Raw genomic sequence first — 15,243 nt, forward strand, 5'->3', positions numbered from 1 at the left:
CAGGTGGAGTGGCATCATGTCAAGGACACTGCTGGCTGCAGGCATCACTCGTCGCTCTGTGGTCTCAGTCAATGCTGGTGCTCTGCTGATGGCGTCATGCTAGGCAAAAATGCAGACTTCTCTCTTGACTGAGCCTGGGGCTCAGCAGAGTGCACGGACTGCATGCTGCCTGCAATGCTGCTCTACCGTGGCTGCAGAGGAGTCCTTTAAACGGCAGCAGCAGTCTTTTTAAAGACAGCTCAGCGCTGCTGGGAACAGCGTGATTAGACAACAGGTGTGTGCCCCAGCCTCTCCAACATGCAAGCCTGTCAGGAGAGGGCCCTCTCTATACAATCTGGGGCGACAGTGTGCCCTATGCACCCTCCAACCCCCGCAGGAAGTCTCAGGTCAGTGCTACTCATGTTTTCACTGGGCGGCAATCATTGTCTGTTAGTGCTTGGGGTGGCCCCAGAAATAAAACACATTTTCCGATGCATAGTACATCTGGCACCAAAGAGCATGACCTCCTCTGCCTACTACATAGTTAGAAGGTGCTACTTGAACCTAGCAGCGGCTGGCACCAGGAATGACAAATTTAGGCTATTATCGACATTGTCCAGACATCCTGCGTGGTCATGGGGGTTGGGCAGGCGCGCCTTGCCAGAAATAAAAGGCAAAGCACCGTCCCTCTGATTCATGAGGGCACTGCTCGGTGATGCTCATGCTGTGACAGTTAGTATTCCGAACAACAGTTCAGGAGATAAAATAATAAATCACAGTATCAAAAACAATAAATGTCAATTTATAGAAAAAAGTCAGAAAACGGAGAGAGGAAGAGAAAAAAGGAATAAAAGAAGGGGAGACACAGAATAAAAACTGTCAACAAAGGATTAAAAAAGTTATCACAAATTTATTATAAATAGTGCGCTCAGAAGAATAAGGGCTGGTTTATACAACAATACATAACATACAAACAAAACCAAACATGTGGCAAACAATAAATATGTTCCAAGAAAAGGTACAACATATACAAAACTCATGTGTCCGCTAAAATTTATGAGCCACAGATACGTCGACGGCGTTTCAACCGCTGTTAGAAGTTGCGGTCATCATCAGGACAGGAATAATTCATAGAGCGTCAAAGTTCTGTAAATGTAATTACAATGATATTAGTTTTTTGGACTCCCTTAAAGAAAAATGGAAAGAGAAGAAAGATAAGAAAAAGAAGGATAAGAAAAAAGAAATAGAATGCTCACCACGTGATTCAATCAAGAAAGAAAAAGCAGGGATAAATACCAGACTTTATTCCAAAGAAAACTCCACGTGAAAGATACTACCAACACCAGTTGAACAAACCAATATGTAACACCTACATTTAAAATCCAGGCCAGAGCAATCACGTATGCTTACACAAATTTCAAGGTTGAATTACTGTGAAAAGAAGAACCTAGTTAGTGTCCTAACACAGTAAAGAGGGGATTAAAATCTATTGGCTAATTGAAAGCCACTTACTTAGAAGGTGATTGCAAAATCCCAAACTTTTTTGGGGAATTATAACTTGAATAATTCGTATAAAATATATCAGGAGAAAATAAAATTCAGTCCTCCCGGGGGCTTTTCAATCAGGAGCCCGTCTTAACGACCAGCGGCAGGTCTAAAGAGATGGGAAACACATTTATAATGGGAGTCACCAGATGTACATAGGAAACCCCATATCCCAAAAAATAATTACTACCCGACTGTACTCATTAAAAGATAGATGCTAGGGCGGCACAAACAGTATCTAAAAATTGCTGATCAAACAGTGTAACGTACTCAAGAATGGTTACACATAGTCCCACTCGAATATATTGCATTAAATCATGTCATACCAGTTTAACAAATCAAGACAGTCAACATCGGCATAGTAGCTCCAAGCACGAAGGCACAAGCACGAAGGCTTAGGCGTGGAATGAGTCAGCATAATAACTGCAAGCCCAAAGGCTTCGGCGTGAAGTGTGTCGGCATAATAGCTACAAGCACTAAAGTTTAGGTGTGGGGTGTGTCGAGTAATTACTTCGACCATTTTCGTGCAAAAAAAATGCACAGAAACTGAGGATTAATAAAGTCTTCAGGTTCGCTAGTAGCGTACCTATGAATATATAGAATTCCCCATAATGCTCCATATTACGAGGGCACACGTAATGTGTGTGCTCAGACCAAGTAACTATTTTTAAGAAAAGTATTAAACAGGGCACATACGGAAAGCTCGCCTGACAGATGCCAAACGTGTTAGAGGACATGGAAACAAGCGTGCGGGCATCTCACCTGAAAAATCCTGCGGCGTGGTTACTTCAATGGAAAGAACCGCTAGTGTCTGCACTCCGGTATTTAAAGAGCGTGCTGGCGACATAGTTGGAGGACGTCAGAGAACGTGGCCGCCATATTGGAAAAGTAAAAAAGTGTTTGGCAGACCACCGACCAATACAAGGGGACGTACTGAACATTTTTAAAGCCCCAAGTCAATTTAGGACATAAATAATGACCCTAATATGTTGGGAACTTCAAATCCATTGCCAAAAGAATCAAGCAAAATACAAGCTAGGTTAGTATGACGCAAAAGCGCAGAACTAGAAATATATTACCAAAAGGGTCAGACAAAGTGCAGGCTTAGTTGGTATAAAGCAAAAGTACAGAATTGAGAAAAAGAACAAGAACAATGATATTTTCTGTAGGAGAGTCCAATTACAAACAGGTGAATGATATGCAAGGCAATCAGAATGTTACACATGGGTAAGCATTACATTATACAGTGCAATCAAAATATGATAAACATCACTTATACAGTAATAAAGATCATAATACATTAAAGTCAGTGAATATCATAAAGGAGTGCAGTTTTTTCAAGAGAAAGCCTAGATATATGTAATAGGTTCACCCATAAGTCAAGGAATGACACTCCTCTAATGAGTTCAGACCACAGTTTATGCTATTACAACGAAGCATCCAGCGGCATTCCGCTTTATTGAGAATCGCTGAAATGCTACCTCCTCTCGCAGGGACATGTATGACCTCAATAACCTGCCAGCGCAACTCAGAGGGAGCATGTTTACATTCCAGGAAATGAGACACCAAGGGTGCATTTTCAGTCTGGCAGCGGATACGGCTTTTATGTTGGGTCAGACGCGTCTTGATTTTTTGTGTGGTTTGCCCTATATAAATTAAATCACAGGACACCAAATCGCGTATATAACATTTTGGGTGTTACAATTAGAGTAGTCTTTAAGAATGTGTACAATATTAGCGTGCTTGAATTGTTTAGTGTTAAGACTAGAGTCACACATTTGGCAGCCGCCACATTTGTAGTGACCAAGTAGTTTATTGAAGACCCCAGAGAGATGTGAGACTAGAGTTCTCAGTTTTGGGAAGAGCAGCCCCAGATGATCACGGAGGTTTTTTCCTCTCTTGTATGAGAACAGAGGGGGTTCCTGCGTAATACCCGTCGCCATCACTAATGGCCAATGTTTTTTAATGATCGCAGTCACTTTATTGCTCTGTGTTCCAAAAGTTGGCACACAGGGAATACGACTATTTTGCTTTTTGGCTTTCGGGGTTAAAAGGAACTCCCGATGATTGTACCATGCTCTCTTCATGGATCTCTTGACTAACTTGCGTGGATAACCACGCTGTCTAAGTTTCTCAGACAAAATTTCAGCCTCCTTAAAGTAATCCTCCTTAAAAAAACAGTTTCTGCGAATGCGCAAAAACTGCCCAAAGGGCAAGCCATCCCTTAGCCCCCTTGGGTGATTACTTGAGTATTCTAAAAGTGTATTACGGGCTGTAGGTTTAGTAAATAATTTTGGGGATAGCTTCCCTTCATGAGGAAAGATGGTTAAGTCAAGAAAATCAACATGACTATTGCTGCAGGTAGATGTAAATTTCAAGTCAGGGGAACAAAGATTTAACCAGTCCAAAAACAAAAGTAAATCAGTCTCAGTTCCGGTCCAAATGAAAAAAATATCGTCAATGTATCTTCGCCAATGACGTATAGAATCAAAATGAGGGTTAACAGTCGGGTCATAAATAAATCGTTTTTCAAAATCGTCCACATAAAGTATAGCAAAATTGGGGGCATAAGAAGCCCCCATGGAAGTACCCTTCACCTGTAAATAATATTCTCCATCAAACTCAAAATAATTACGAGTCAAAGAAATAGTCAATAACTCAATAATAAAATCAGTGGGGACAGGAACAGGTGCTGGTCGGGTATCCAGAACAGTGCGAACCACCTCAATCCCTTCATCTTGTGGTATGTTGGTGTACAAGGATTCTAAATGCAAGCACACCAACAATTCAGAGGCGGGACAGAAGTCCATAGATTCAAGTTGTGAGATGATGTCACCACTGTCCCGTACATAGCTGCGGGGGTTAATAGCAAAGTCCTTAATAAACACATCAATGTATTTGCACAGGGGCTCCAGGACCGACCCACATCCGGAGACAATGGGTCGGCCTGGAGGATTGTTTAAATTCTTGTGCACTTTGGGAAGTGTATAAAGGACCGGCGTCCTTGGGAATTTGCAGTTTAAATAAGCAAATTCTTTATCCCTTAAATACCCAACAGTTTTAGCATTAGAGGTCACATTATTAATAGATGTTTGGATTTCAACTAAAGGGTTTGTTCTCAAATTCAAATAGTGATTAGCATTACTGAGCTGTCGTTTTACCTCAGCTTTATAGTTGTCCATGAATTGTACTACTATCCCACCGCCTTTGTCGGCCGGTTTTATAATTACTTTCTGATTTTGTTTAAGAGTTTGTAAGGCCTTCCGCTCATTTAGAGAGATGTTATAGGGGATATATTCAAATTCCTTGAGTAATGCTGAAGATTCTTTTAAAACCAAAGATTCAAATGCCAGAAGTTCAACTGGCATTCTGCCTGTTGGTGGATTGAATAAGGAAGGTAGACGCAAACCAGAAAAGTTGGACACAGTATGTGTGGTTTAATTGAGAAAGAAGGCTTTCAAATGTAGTTTGCGAAAAAATTGGAGTAATTCCAATTGTATATCAAATAGACACGTTTTTTCAGTGGGCACAAAACTAAGTCCCTGCGTCAAAATTGAAACCTCAGCCGAGGACAACTAATGTTTTGACAGATTAAAAATAGGTATTGTTTCAGATGTCTCAGGACCCAGATTGTCTATTGGGGGGGTGGGCCCAACTGGTAAAATTTGCGTCGCGTCTGTCTCTCTCCCGATTGGAAGTTCCACGATTGAGGTGGTGTTTGGGGTGGCAAAGGCCGTGTTTTCCCTCTCCCCCTCCCTCGTCCGCGCTGGTCTAAAAAAGGAGGGTAATTAATATTTGAGGGACCAGGGCGGGCGTTGGTGTTGGAATTAGCCTCGTCTCCAGAACTAATCGAAGAATCTGAAAATGAAATTGCAGTGGTTTTTTTTAAACGTCCCCATGTGGGGTAGTTTTCAGAGTACTGTTGCCTAGGTTGGGTAAAAAACTCATCAACCAAATAAGGATGGAATTTAGTCTGGTCAAAATTAGTTATATCTTTCTGTATCTTATTGGGTTTTTTATTTCGTTCAATTTTCTCAAATTCTTCAATAGTTCTGCTCACTTTCTCAAGTGCTGTGACAGGCCATGTGGTATTAAAGAGGCCGCAGCAGGGCTGAGTGAGTCTCCATTTGATTGCTGGAATCACACAGCCAGCCCCAATGCCGCAGCGATGTACAAATTGTGCATTGTAGATCCCCGTAGAGCTGCAAACTAACCCTGCTTCTGCCAGGTCGACATCACCCACTTCTCTCTGCCCCTGCTAACTTATTAACCAATAGCAGCAGTGTGATACCGGAAGAAACACAGACAGGAACAGACAAGAGGCCAAAAAGGCCTAAAAAAGACATAATGACAGTGATAGGGTACTAAAGTGGGCATCGGACCGCGAGCTACTGGTAGGCTGATGGCGAGCTACCGGTAGCTCGCGATCGACCGGTTGGAGACCCCTGGTCTAGGTCTTCCAGACTTTTCAGCTGATGAAAGTGGGACCACTTTGGATTTGCTTCCTCGACCATCCTATGATCTGATTTTTTAACTAATAGGGCACCATACATCATCAACTGTGGCTCTAATTTGCTGTTGCCAGGCAGAACCTTCCCCTCCCCATCAGACTGTTACAGAATTTCCGAGACTTCTTCTATAGCTACAGCCTTCTCCACAGTTTTTGATAATGTTAGACTTTGTCCACCCATTGCTCTTCCTCGATCTTGTTACTACATAAGAAAAAGCAACTCAAGAGGAAGTGCTGGGGACATGCTATCCCTTCTAGAACCTGGTCTATGGGAAACGTGGTGGGATATGGTAACTGAATATCTTGCGCCTTACATTGCTGCTGCTCCATTGACCTCACTAAGTCTATATAAGGAGACATGAGGGGGCTTGAAGCTCAGTCCTCATGCAATTTTACATTATTGGTAGTGTTGGAGTTCCATTAATAGTTCAGCCCTTTCCTTTGGGGGTGATTGAGTTACTATTGATGAACTAAGCATAACAGACCCGGGGGTTAATCTTTGCCATGTCCTCGGGTGACTGGGTGTGGTTGTGCTAAGTCAGTAATTTTATCATCTTCTCGAATTTTATTTGTTTCCTAATTAAACCACCAGGTTCAATGGATGGTTTGGGATGTGATCCTCGGCTCCTGCCTCTGCCTTTCTGCAATACTGCCACAGAGTACTTGGGGATTATGTTGAAATGGCAAATCATACAATATGGGATTTGCCATTAAGTATAACACAATATTTAAGGGTGAGATTGGAGATAGAGCATATTAGATCACCAGCAATACCGGGCACTATATGGACAGAATAAATAGATATTAGGGCACAAATAAAAGCCTTTTATGAACCCAAAGCCCAACAACTTCTTACATCTTGTAGATATTTTTGCTACAAAAAGAGTGAGAAAGCTGACAAGTCACTAGCCTCACAGGCTCAATATTGGTCTGAGAGCCACATTATTATTAAGGTCAAAGATGAGGAAGGCAATAGCTGTACAGCAATTTCCTAGATATGTGACTGTGACACTTTTTGGAAACCATTCTAAACTATATACAATGCAGATGTTGAGAGAAACAGCTGTGGTTTCTTGCATAAAGTATTTAGATCAGGTCCAATTACCAATGCTTTTGTCTGAACAGTCTAAAACCCTAGCATTTCCATTCAGGCTGGAAGATCTTCAAGAAGCCATTAATATAGTACCCCTGGTTAAAGCTGCCTGGGTCAATGCTCTACTGAGGAGACTTGATAAAATATTGCTACGTGAAATTACTCCTTTCCTTCTACCGCTAAGCCTGAAACGTGGAAATTGACACAGATTACAATATTTCTGAAGATGGAAAAACCCCAGGTACATCTTAGCTCATATCAACAAATATCATTGTTGTGTACAGATTGCAAGCTTTTTCACACTACAAATTGCACAGTGTATTAATGCAGTTTTTAACCATTTAGTGACTGGCAAAGATTTGACATGACATAATAAAGCAACAATATAATTGATGGATATAGCAGTGACTATGCCTAAACAGCTTTATTTTCTGGCCCTGGCTTTATTTATTTTTTATTTTATTTAGAAAGTTTTATATAGCGCGAACGTGACCCTTGGGTATCAGAGCGCTTCACAGAATATATGAACAGGAGGTAGATTAGAAATACAGAATACATATACATGAGGTAGATTAGACAAACCATTCACATAGCGTTACCTTAAAGGGAATGAGGTAGGTAGTTATAGTTCCATACATTAGGTGTAACCTACTGCTACAACTCACATAGCATTGCCCTACTGGACTATGGTAGGTTAGTTATACTTTACGTAAAATAGGCGTATCATACTGATAAGAGGTAGATTTGGTTAGTACTAACACCAGGATAACATAATGCTAAATTTTTCAACCTGCATCTATCCCCAAGTTGACATAAAAGTTTATAACTTTTCTCCAATATCCTGTTAAATTGAATGCTAAGTTCCGGAGTAGACCATACTGTCATGGCTTTGATTATGCAACTTCTTCTAGTTCTCTCTGTGCTCTAGCCTCTAGGTCGTTACTGCTTACTGGACATTGTTTCTAGTTTCCATTCGATGCTCCGTGTGGGCCCTTTCCGATGCAGTGACGTTGAGGTCCGTACTTGACTATGTAAGGAACTTATTCATTAGGAAGCTATTAGCTTCCTTTTTGAATGTAATAATGTTAGTAATTTTCCTGATCTTCGGAGGGAGTGAGTTCCAGACTCTGGGGCCTGCCCCAGAGAACGCTCTGTCATAGGTTTTCTTTTTCCTGAATATGGGTGGCCTCAACAGCAGCTCCTTGGCACTTCTGGCAGGTCTGCAACCTCCCGATATCTCAATCTTCTGGGCCAGGTAACTTGGTGTTTTGTAGTGGAGTGCTTTGTGGGTGATACATGCCATTTTAAATTGGATTCTGGCTTCATATGGAAGCCAGTTTAACGCTTTTAGGTGAGGTGAAATATGGTCGAACTTCCTCGAGCCGGTGATGAGCCTTGCAGCTGCATTGAGGCATGCTTTTAGAGGTGCCGTGGAAATTTTTGGTAGGCCTGCTAAGGTTGTACATCGTATTCAATCCTCTAGAAAACTAAGGATTGAATTGCTAGTTTGAGGTCTGCCGATGAGATGAACGGTTTCACTTTCCTTAAGTAGTTCAAGTGAAAGCGCGCACTTTTTGCCATTATTTTGATGTGTGCTTTCATGTCTAGATTCTTATCCAAGGTGACTCCTAACGATTTGGCTGAGTCCACCAGCGTAGGGGTGCAGTTTAGTGCTGTGATCATTTTGGTCCACTCTATCGTCTCTGAATTGATCTTTGGTGGTGAAATTAATAGGAATTCAGTTTTTTGAGCATTCAGCTTCAGGTGATTACTGGTTAACCAATACATTGTCTTTCTTAATGCCTCATTGATTAGCTTGATGTCCTCTAGAGATGCTACTTTGATGTAAATCTGCGTGTCGTCCGCGTACATGTGATAGGATATGTTTGCGTCTTGGAGGATTTCTGTCAGAGGTTCAACGTATAGGTTAAAGAGTGAAGGAGATAAGGTAGATCCTTGAGGGACCCCGATCGAGTTTGGACAAGAGGGGGATAAAGATTGGTTGACCAAGAATCTTTGCGATCTGTTCTGAAGGAAGGATTCAAACCATTTCAGTACCAGACCTGACATTCCCATCCTCTTGTGTAGCCTGTCCAGTAGTTTATCATGATTTACCGTGTCAAACGCTGATGATAGGTCTAGAAGGACCAGTAGACATGTTCTATTAAGATCTAGGGCCTGTAAGGCATCATCCGCGATATGTAGGATCGCTGTTTCCGTGCTGTGTCCTGTTCTGAATCCTGATTGGCAGTTGTCCAATAGTCTGAAGTTTGTGATGTGTTGGCTTAGTTTATTTTGTACGCATTTCTCGATTAGCTTGGCCAGTAATGGAATATTGGTGACTGGGCGAAAGTTATTCGGATCTGCAGGGTCCGCTGTTGGTTTCTTGATGATCGGTGTAACTTGGCCTGCTTTCAGGCATTGTGGAAGGACCCCTTGCCATAGCGATGCATTTATTATTTTTGTCCATATTGGGATGATGACGTGGTTGATATTTTGTAAACATTTGGTGGGGAGTGGATCATTGAAGTGGTTATTTGTTTGATGTCCGCTAGTGTTTTGGCGATGGTATTCTGATCATACGTTTTGAAGGTGTCCCAGTGCGCTTTGTTTTTAGTTTCCTCAAGGTCGTTTGTCTGAATGTTATTGTGCAGACTGTGTGGTTGGATGAGTAGATTGTCCGCTTCAGCTTTGAGCTCTGTGTCCAATGTGATGGCCTTGTCGGTGAAAAAATTTGCGAATACTTCACAGCTCAGAAGGGTTTTAGTGGTTTCTTGGGCCGATTTTGCCGATTTGTTGGATTGTTGCTTTAGGACCTCGAATAGTTTCCTTGGTCTGTTTTTGGCGTTATCCAATTCTGATCTAATATATTCCTTTTTAGACTTCAGGATCTTTTTGTTGTATTCATTCCTTATTTTTCTTAATGATTTCAGCTCTGGAGTTGCCGGGTTTTGTCTCCATTTCCTTTCGGCCATTCTTAGTTTCCGTCTATCCTCGTTCAGTGCCTCATTAAACCATGGATTTTTGTCCTTTTCCGACACTCTTTTTAACTTTAGTGGCATAGTGGTGTTAACTAAGTTTGTGACTGTTGTGTTGAAGTGGTCTATTAGGTCATTCACGTTCTGCATGTTATTCGGTAACTTGAGATCTTTCTCACATTCTTCTACTAATCGTTCGATATTCGACTCTTTAGTCTCCCGGGTCCACTTCTTGAGTTTAGTAGGCTGCTTAGTCTTTCCCCTTTTCAGCGTTGGCATTAGGAAGGTTATGACGTGGTGATCCGACCAGTCGCATGGCATAACTGATTGTATCTGTACGTTATTGCTTCTTGAAAGTATCCAATCAAGAATTCCTCCTTTCGAGTGTGTTGGTTGTGTGCATGCTTGGGTAAGGTTTAACTCCTCACACCTCCATACTTACCCTTCCCTGGGGAACTCAGTACTTCTTTGCTTATCATAAGGTTTAACTCAGTCAGGAAGTCCTTCAGAGTGTTGATCAGTTTGTCCTTATTGTCGTCCCAGTGTAAGTTAAAATCACCCAGGAATATGTTGTTAGAATGAATGTTAGAATTTTCCGTGATAATCTCCATTAACTGGTCTATAAAGGTAGCATTATTTCCTGGGGGATGATAGATGACATGCAGGATGCAACTTTGAATGCCTGTAGATCGAACATTAAGGCCTAGGTATTCAAAGCATTCCATAGGGTCGGATTGAATTTAGTTGATTTCTATATCAGATCGGTGGATGCAGGCTATCCCTCCCCCAATCTTTTTTGGTCTGTCCAGTCTTACTATGTTATACTGGGGGGGCACTAACAGGTCCATGCATGGAGATGATGATTCCGAAAGCCAAGTTTCAGTTAGGCTAGCTATATCAATTTCCTGATTAATGACAAGAGCAGCAACGTCTGACGCATGCTTTACAGCTGACCTGCAGTTGAGCAACATACATTTCACTGGTTTTCTTGCATTATTAGATTCCTGTTCACTCAGGTTCGTGGATATATGGACTTGCTGCAGGTTGTTGAAGTCTAGTTTCCTTTCATTTTGTTTGGATATTCTGTTAGCATCAATCGGAACTGTTTTAATTATCTCCCCTCTACTGTGTTCTTCGGGTTCGTAACTATTCAGTAATGACATGGTTTCTTCTTCTGTTAAGTACCTGAGGGTTCTCTTTGGTCTATTTTGCTTGCTCGACATCTGCAGTAGTTCTTGCATGTGCTCAACTTTGGAGTGTGTATCTACCGTGAGTTCCAGGATGTTTTCCACTCTTTTCAGTGTGTTTTGTAAGTCTTTTGACATGTTGTCAATTTGTGTCTGTATTCTTTTAATTTCTTTTTGAGACTGCAGTCCTGTATTTGTAGTGTTCCTCCTCTCTGTTCGATGCTCATCTTTTGTTTCCTCATGTGTAGGTTCCGTTCCTTTTCTCAGGTTCCTTTCCTTGGTGCCTCCGGTTCCATTAGCCATGTCTCTATTGTGTGGGATGAGTAAGGTAAACGCTCTTTTGAGTGAACTCCCTTTCGGTATTGGGTGATGACTATTTGGTGTGTTCCTACTTGACCTTTGACTTGTACATGGGGCGCTTGCTGGGGTGGTCGCGTTTTCCATGTCACTTGTGTTTGGATTCCTACTGAGTGGCCTCTTTGACGGCGAAGTCATATCCTGTGAGCGCAGTCTTGGTTCTTCCCTCAGTGTTTGCTGCGGGGCATTATTATTAGTGCTTATGGGTAATTCTTCACCGTTTTCAGTCATTTCTTCCTGCCTGACTTCTCTCTCCATTGAGTCTTCTGGCGTTGTTAGGCATTGCGGCTCAACGTCTTGGTGGGGCAGCGATGCTTCTTCCCTCTGTGCTTGTGCCGGAGCTAGAGCTGTAGTGACATGGAAAAGTGGATGCAAAAAAAGACCTTCTGCTGTGTCAAGTGGCCTTTCATTTGTGAAGTGTTACAGAAATAAAAGTTTCCGCAGATCTTCATTTTCTGGACAGAACAAGTATACAGAGAAACCCAAGCCATGACTTAAATAAATGGGATAATATCTACCTCATTTAATATTAGTTGTGGGAGAAGACCAGGGTGTCCGCCCTATCTGGGGTTTAAGCATTATATATGGATCCCTTATTGAAGCAGCTAATGCGAGCTCATATTATACCAGCTTATGTAGGGACACATACATACTATAAAAGTATTAGCCTATGTAGACAACGTCATAGCGGTCATATCAGAGTGAAATAAAGCTATAAACGCAGTTTAATCGGCAGCTACGGACTTTGGCGAAGTCTCTGGATGTAAATGAAATAGCAAAAAAACACAGATTCTGCCTGCTGGTAATTCCTCCTCAGTGACGCAGGACACAAGGTATGTGGTTAGCAGAGTGAAATATTTTGGAATTGGTCTCACATCAACATTTGATAAAATTAGATCCACTAATTACACAACCTTGACTAAAGAAGTTAGACAAAAACTACATAAATGCAAGCACCCTTTTCCTATTAATGTTTTTTGTTTCAATTTTTGTTTTTACTATGGGGCAGCACTATCTAGGAGTATGACTAATCTTATTGACAAACTCACCAAACCGTTTTCTCATGTCAATATATATTTTTCCATTATTCCCAGTCTACATATGATTCATTCCTCGAATTCAACAAGACACCCAAAGCATGTACATTACAATGCAATACGAACATAAATGCTGATACGGCAACAGATGGGTAGACATTGTTAAATACCCTTTCTACATGGGTATCAACTTACTTGGAGCAATCATATACTGTCAGACAAATCTCATGAACAGGCCAACTCAACATGGGTAAAGTCTAATCCTCAATTTAAGTATCAGCTCTACTCAGGCGGAATCTTAGAAAGTTTCACGGTCATAACAAATAAATGTAAGATTATGAGAAACACGTTTTTTAAGTATCTAAAGATTAGTCTGTCTTCTGGATATAGTTAGCAAACCTCAACCACAAAACGTGCCCAGATCATGAACACTTATGATTAAACCTAACCATGTTCTATTAAATCTTGCTATCTGTAGTTTCTGCTGTTTATTGAGGACACATTTGAAATATGGGCCGATAAGTTGTCAATATGTTTAGAAATGGATATTACTGAAGAATTCTTTACGAAATCATTACAGATGACATATCTGACTTAATTAGAGGTAAAGTATAGAATGCCCCATTATCGTTATATATTTGATTTCCATATGACCCATACAAAGTTGAAAAGTATGATCTGTTAGTTGACCTAGATGCCAGATATTACCTGTCAATCATGTGCATGTGTTTGCGAGTTGCCAATGAGCTAGGACTTACTGTGATTAGTTTTAACAAAGATTTTTAATGTTGAACAAAAAAAATATTTCAGTATACAGCTTACCATGTTAGGGTGCACGGCTCTCTTTAAATCTCGGTTTATATTGTTGCCAATTTTGGTTGCAGGACTATAGATAGCACGGCACTGGAAAGACCAGGACAGCCCAGATGTGTAGCAGAGGATGTGGGAGATGATGGATATATAGTTATGTACAATATAGAAATAACATTCAGCCTACTTAAAGATTATATCAAATGTGGGATGAGTTCGACCCAGCAGCATTTGGGGTAGGCTACTAGTTAATATTTTTTTTTTTACATGTGCAAATTATATTGCATAATGAATTACCAATACTGAATATGAAATTGTATATTATAGCTCCAGGAAGCACTTCGGGTAAAAGTTGCGCTCTATAAATGAATAATAATAAGTAAAAAAGAAGAGAAATAATACTAATAATAAATCCTGACTTTCATTTGCGTAAAAAAGAATATATTCTAAATCATCAACACACAGTTACTCCATTCACATGTGGCCCCATGCATTTTACTTTACTCACAAAGTAGGTGGCCCAGAGTTACCAATGCCCAAGTGTTTCTCAGGTATGCCCGCACTCATAGTTCAATTGCACAAATAGGGGCAACCCACCAGATAACTGCAGTATACCGTGAATTCTACATTTTTTATGCTTGTTCCTGTACTGTTGTAGCATAGTGCAATCAATCATATGTTGTCCAGTGTGCATGGGGTTATTGCCCCTTGTACCGATTTAAACACATACGTTATTGGGAAAATATAACCTACAGTAGGGGCATCCCTTTCTGAATATAAGAAACACAATTAACCCTTTGGCTGCAGTTCCTAAACTCCAGGCCGTATGTATCAGTACACTGGTCGGACATGGAGCCGTGTGTCTGTTATCAAAGAAACTGAATAAAATAAATAAATAAATAAATAAATAAATATAATTAAACTGAACCCCCCTGCATTCCTCACACTTGCAATTTTCTTTTCACTTCAGATAATGTCGCTTTAAACTTTGCAGTTCACCCCTGTACGGAAAAGGAGTCAGTCCAGGAGCCGTGCGACTCACGACGAGGTGAAAGGGTGGGGGGGTTTGTATTTAGATTTCAAACTATTTTCCTGTTTTAAGTGCTGGCTTACCTTTTACAGCTGTTCTTCACTGTACAGTTGGATACCCGACAGACTGCAAGTACGATATTCCCATCCGCTAGGACAACTCCGGAGGATGGGTGTGTGGCCCACCAGATACACAGCATGGGTCAGATGTAACAGGTGATATCAGAGTGTTGAGAATGTGAAGTACTGAACTATGCTCCTTAAGTGACCTTTCACTTTGTCTCGCAATTATATTAGCCGCTGTTCAAATACTCAATAAAAATGATGTAAAAAATAAAAATTCAACAAAACTGAGTAATAAATATTGCATATGCCAACTCGGTAACTGGAGTAGTGAGTGAGCACCAGACAGCACAGCTCGGAATCAGACCAGCTGTATGTTGCCACTCTGTGTTTCTGAGCTGTTCGGTCTGCAGTTTACACTGTAACACTTGCACAATGCTGTACATCACTTTGCTCCACCTGGTTTGTGGCTGTGCCCTAGTGCAGCATGGATCGTGATACAACCCCTGTTGTTTAACTTTCCCTGAACAAAGCAATTCATGTTCTAACGTAGCACTGGCATGTGGGAAACTTTTAGTGAAAGAGTGGTTAATGAACTGGGGATGTTATGTTATTTGGTTGAATTGAATTACTGAACCTTTGCTTTTCAGCACTT

The 15,243-nt window shown here is 41.0% G+C and overlaps 1 long non-coding RNA gene across 1 annotated transcript; it reads right to left on the minus strand.

The window, feature by feature from the left end:
- Window positions 1-339: 339 nt before the first annotated feature.
- On the minus strand, window positions 340-2,376 carry LOC144785609 (uncharacterized). The gene is made up of 3 exons (XR_013601988.1): window positions 1,492-2,376; window positions 1,353-1,410; window positions 340-1,125 (listed from the first exon to the last, which is right to left on the minus strand). It is a non-coding gene; the product is annotated as an uncharacterized LOC144785609 (long non-coding RNA).
- Between the last annotated feature and the right edge of the window lie 12,867 nt (window positions 2,377-15,243).

The sequence above is a fragment of the Lissotriton helveticus genome, chromosome 10 (assembly GCF_964261635.1).
Source record: "Lissotriton helveticus chromosome 10, aLisHel1.1, whole genome shotgun sequence".
Lineage (NCBI taxonomy): Eukaryota > Metazoa > Chordata > Amphibia > Caudata > Salamandridae > Lissotriton > Lissotriton helveticus.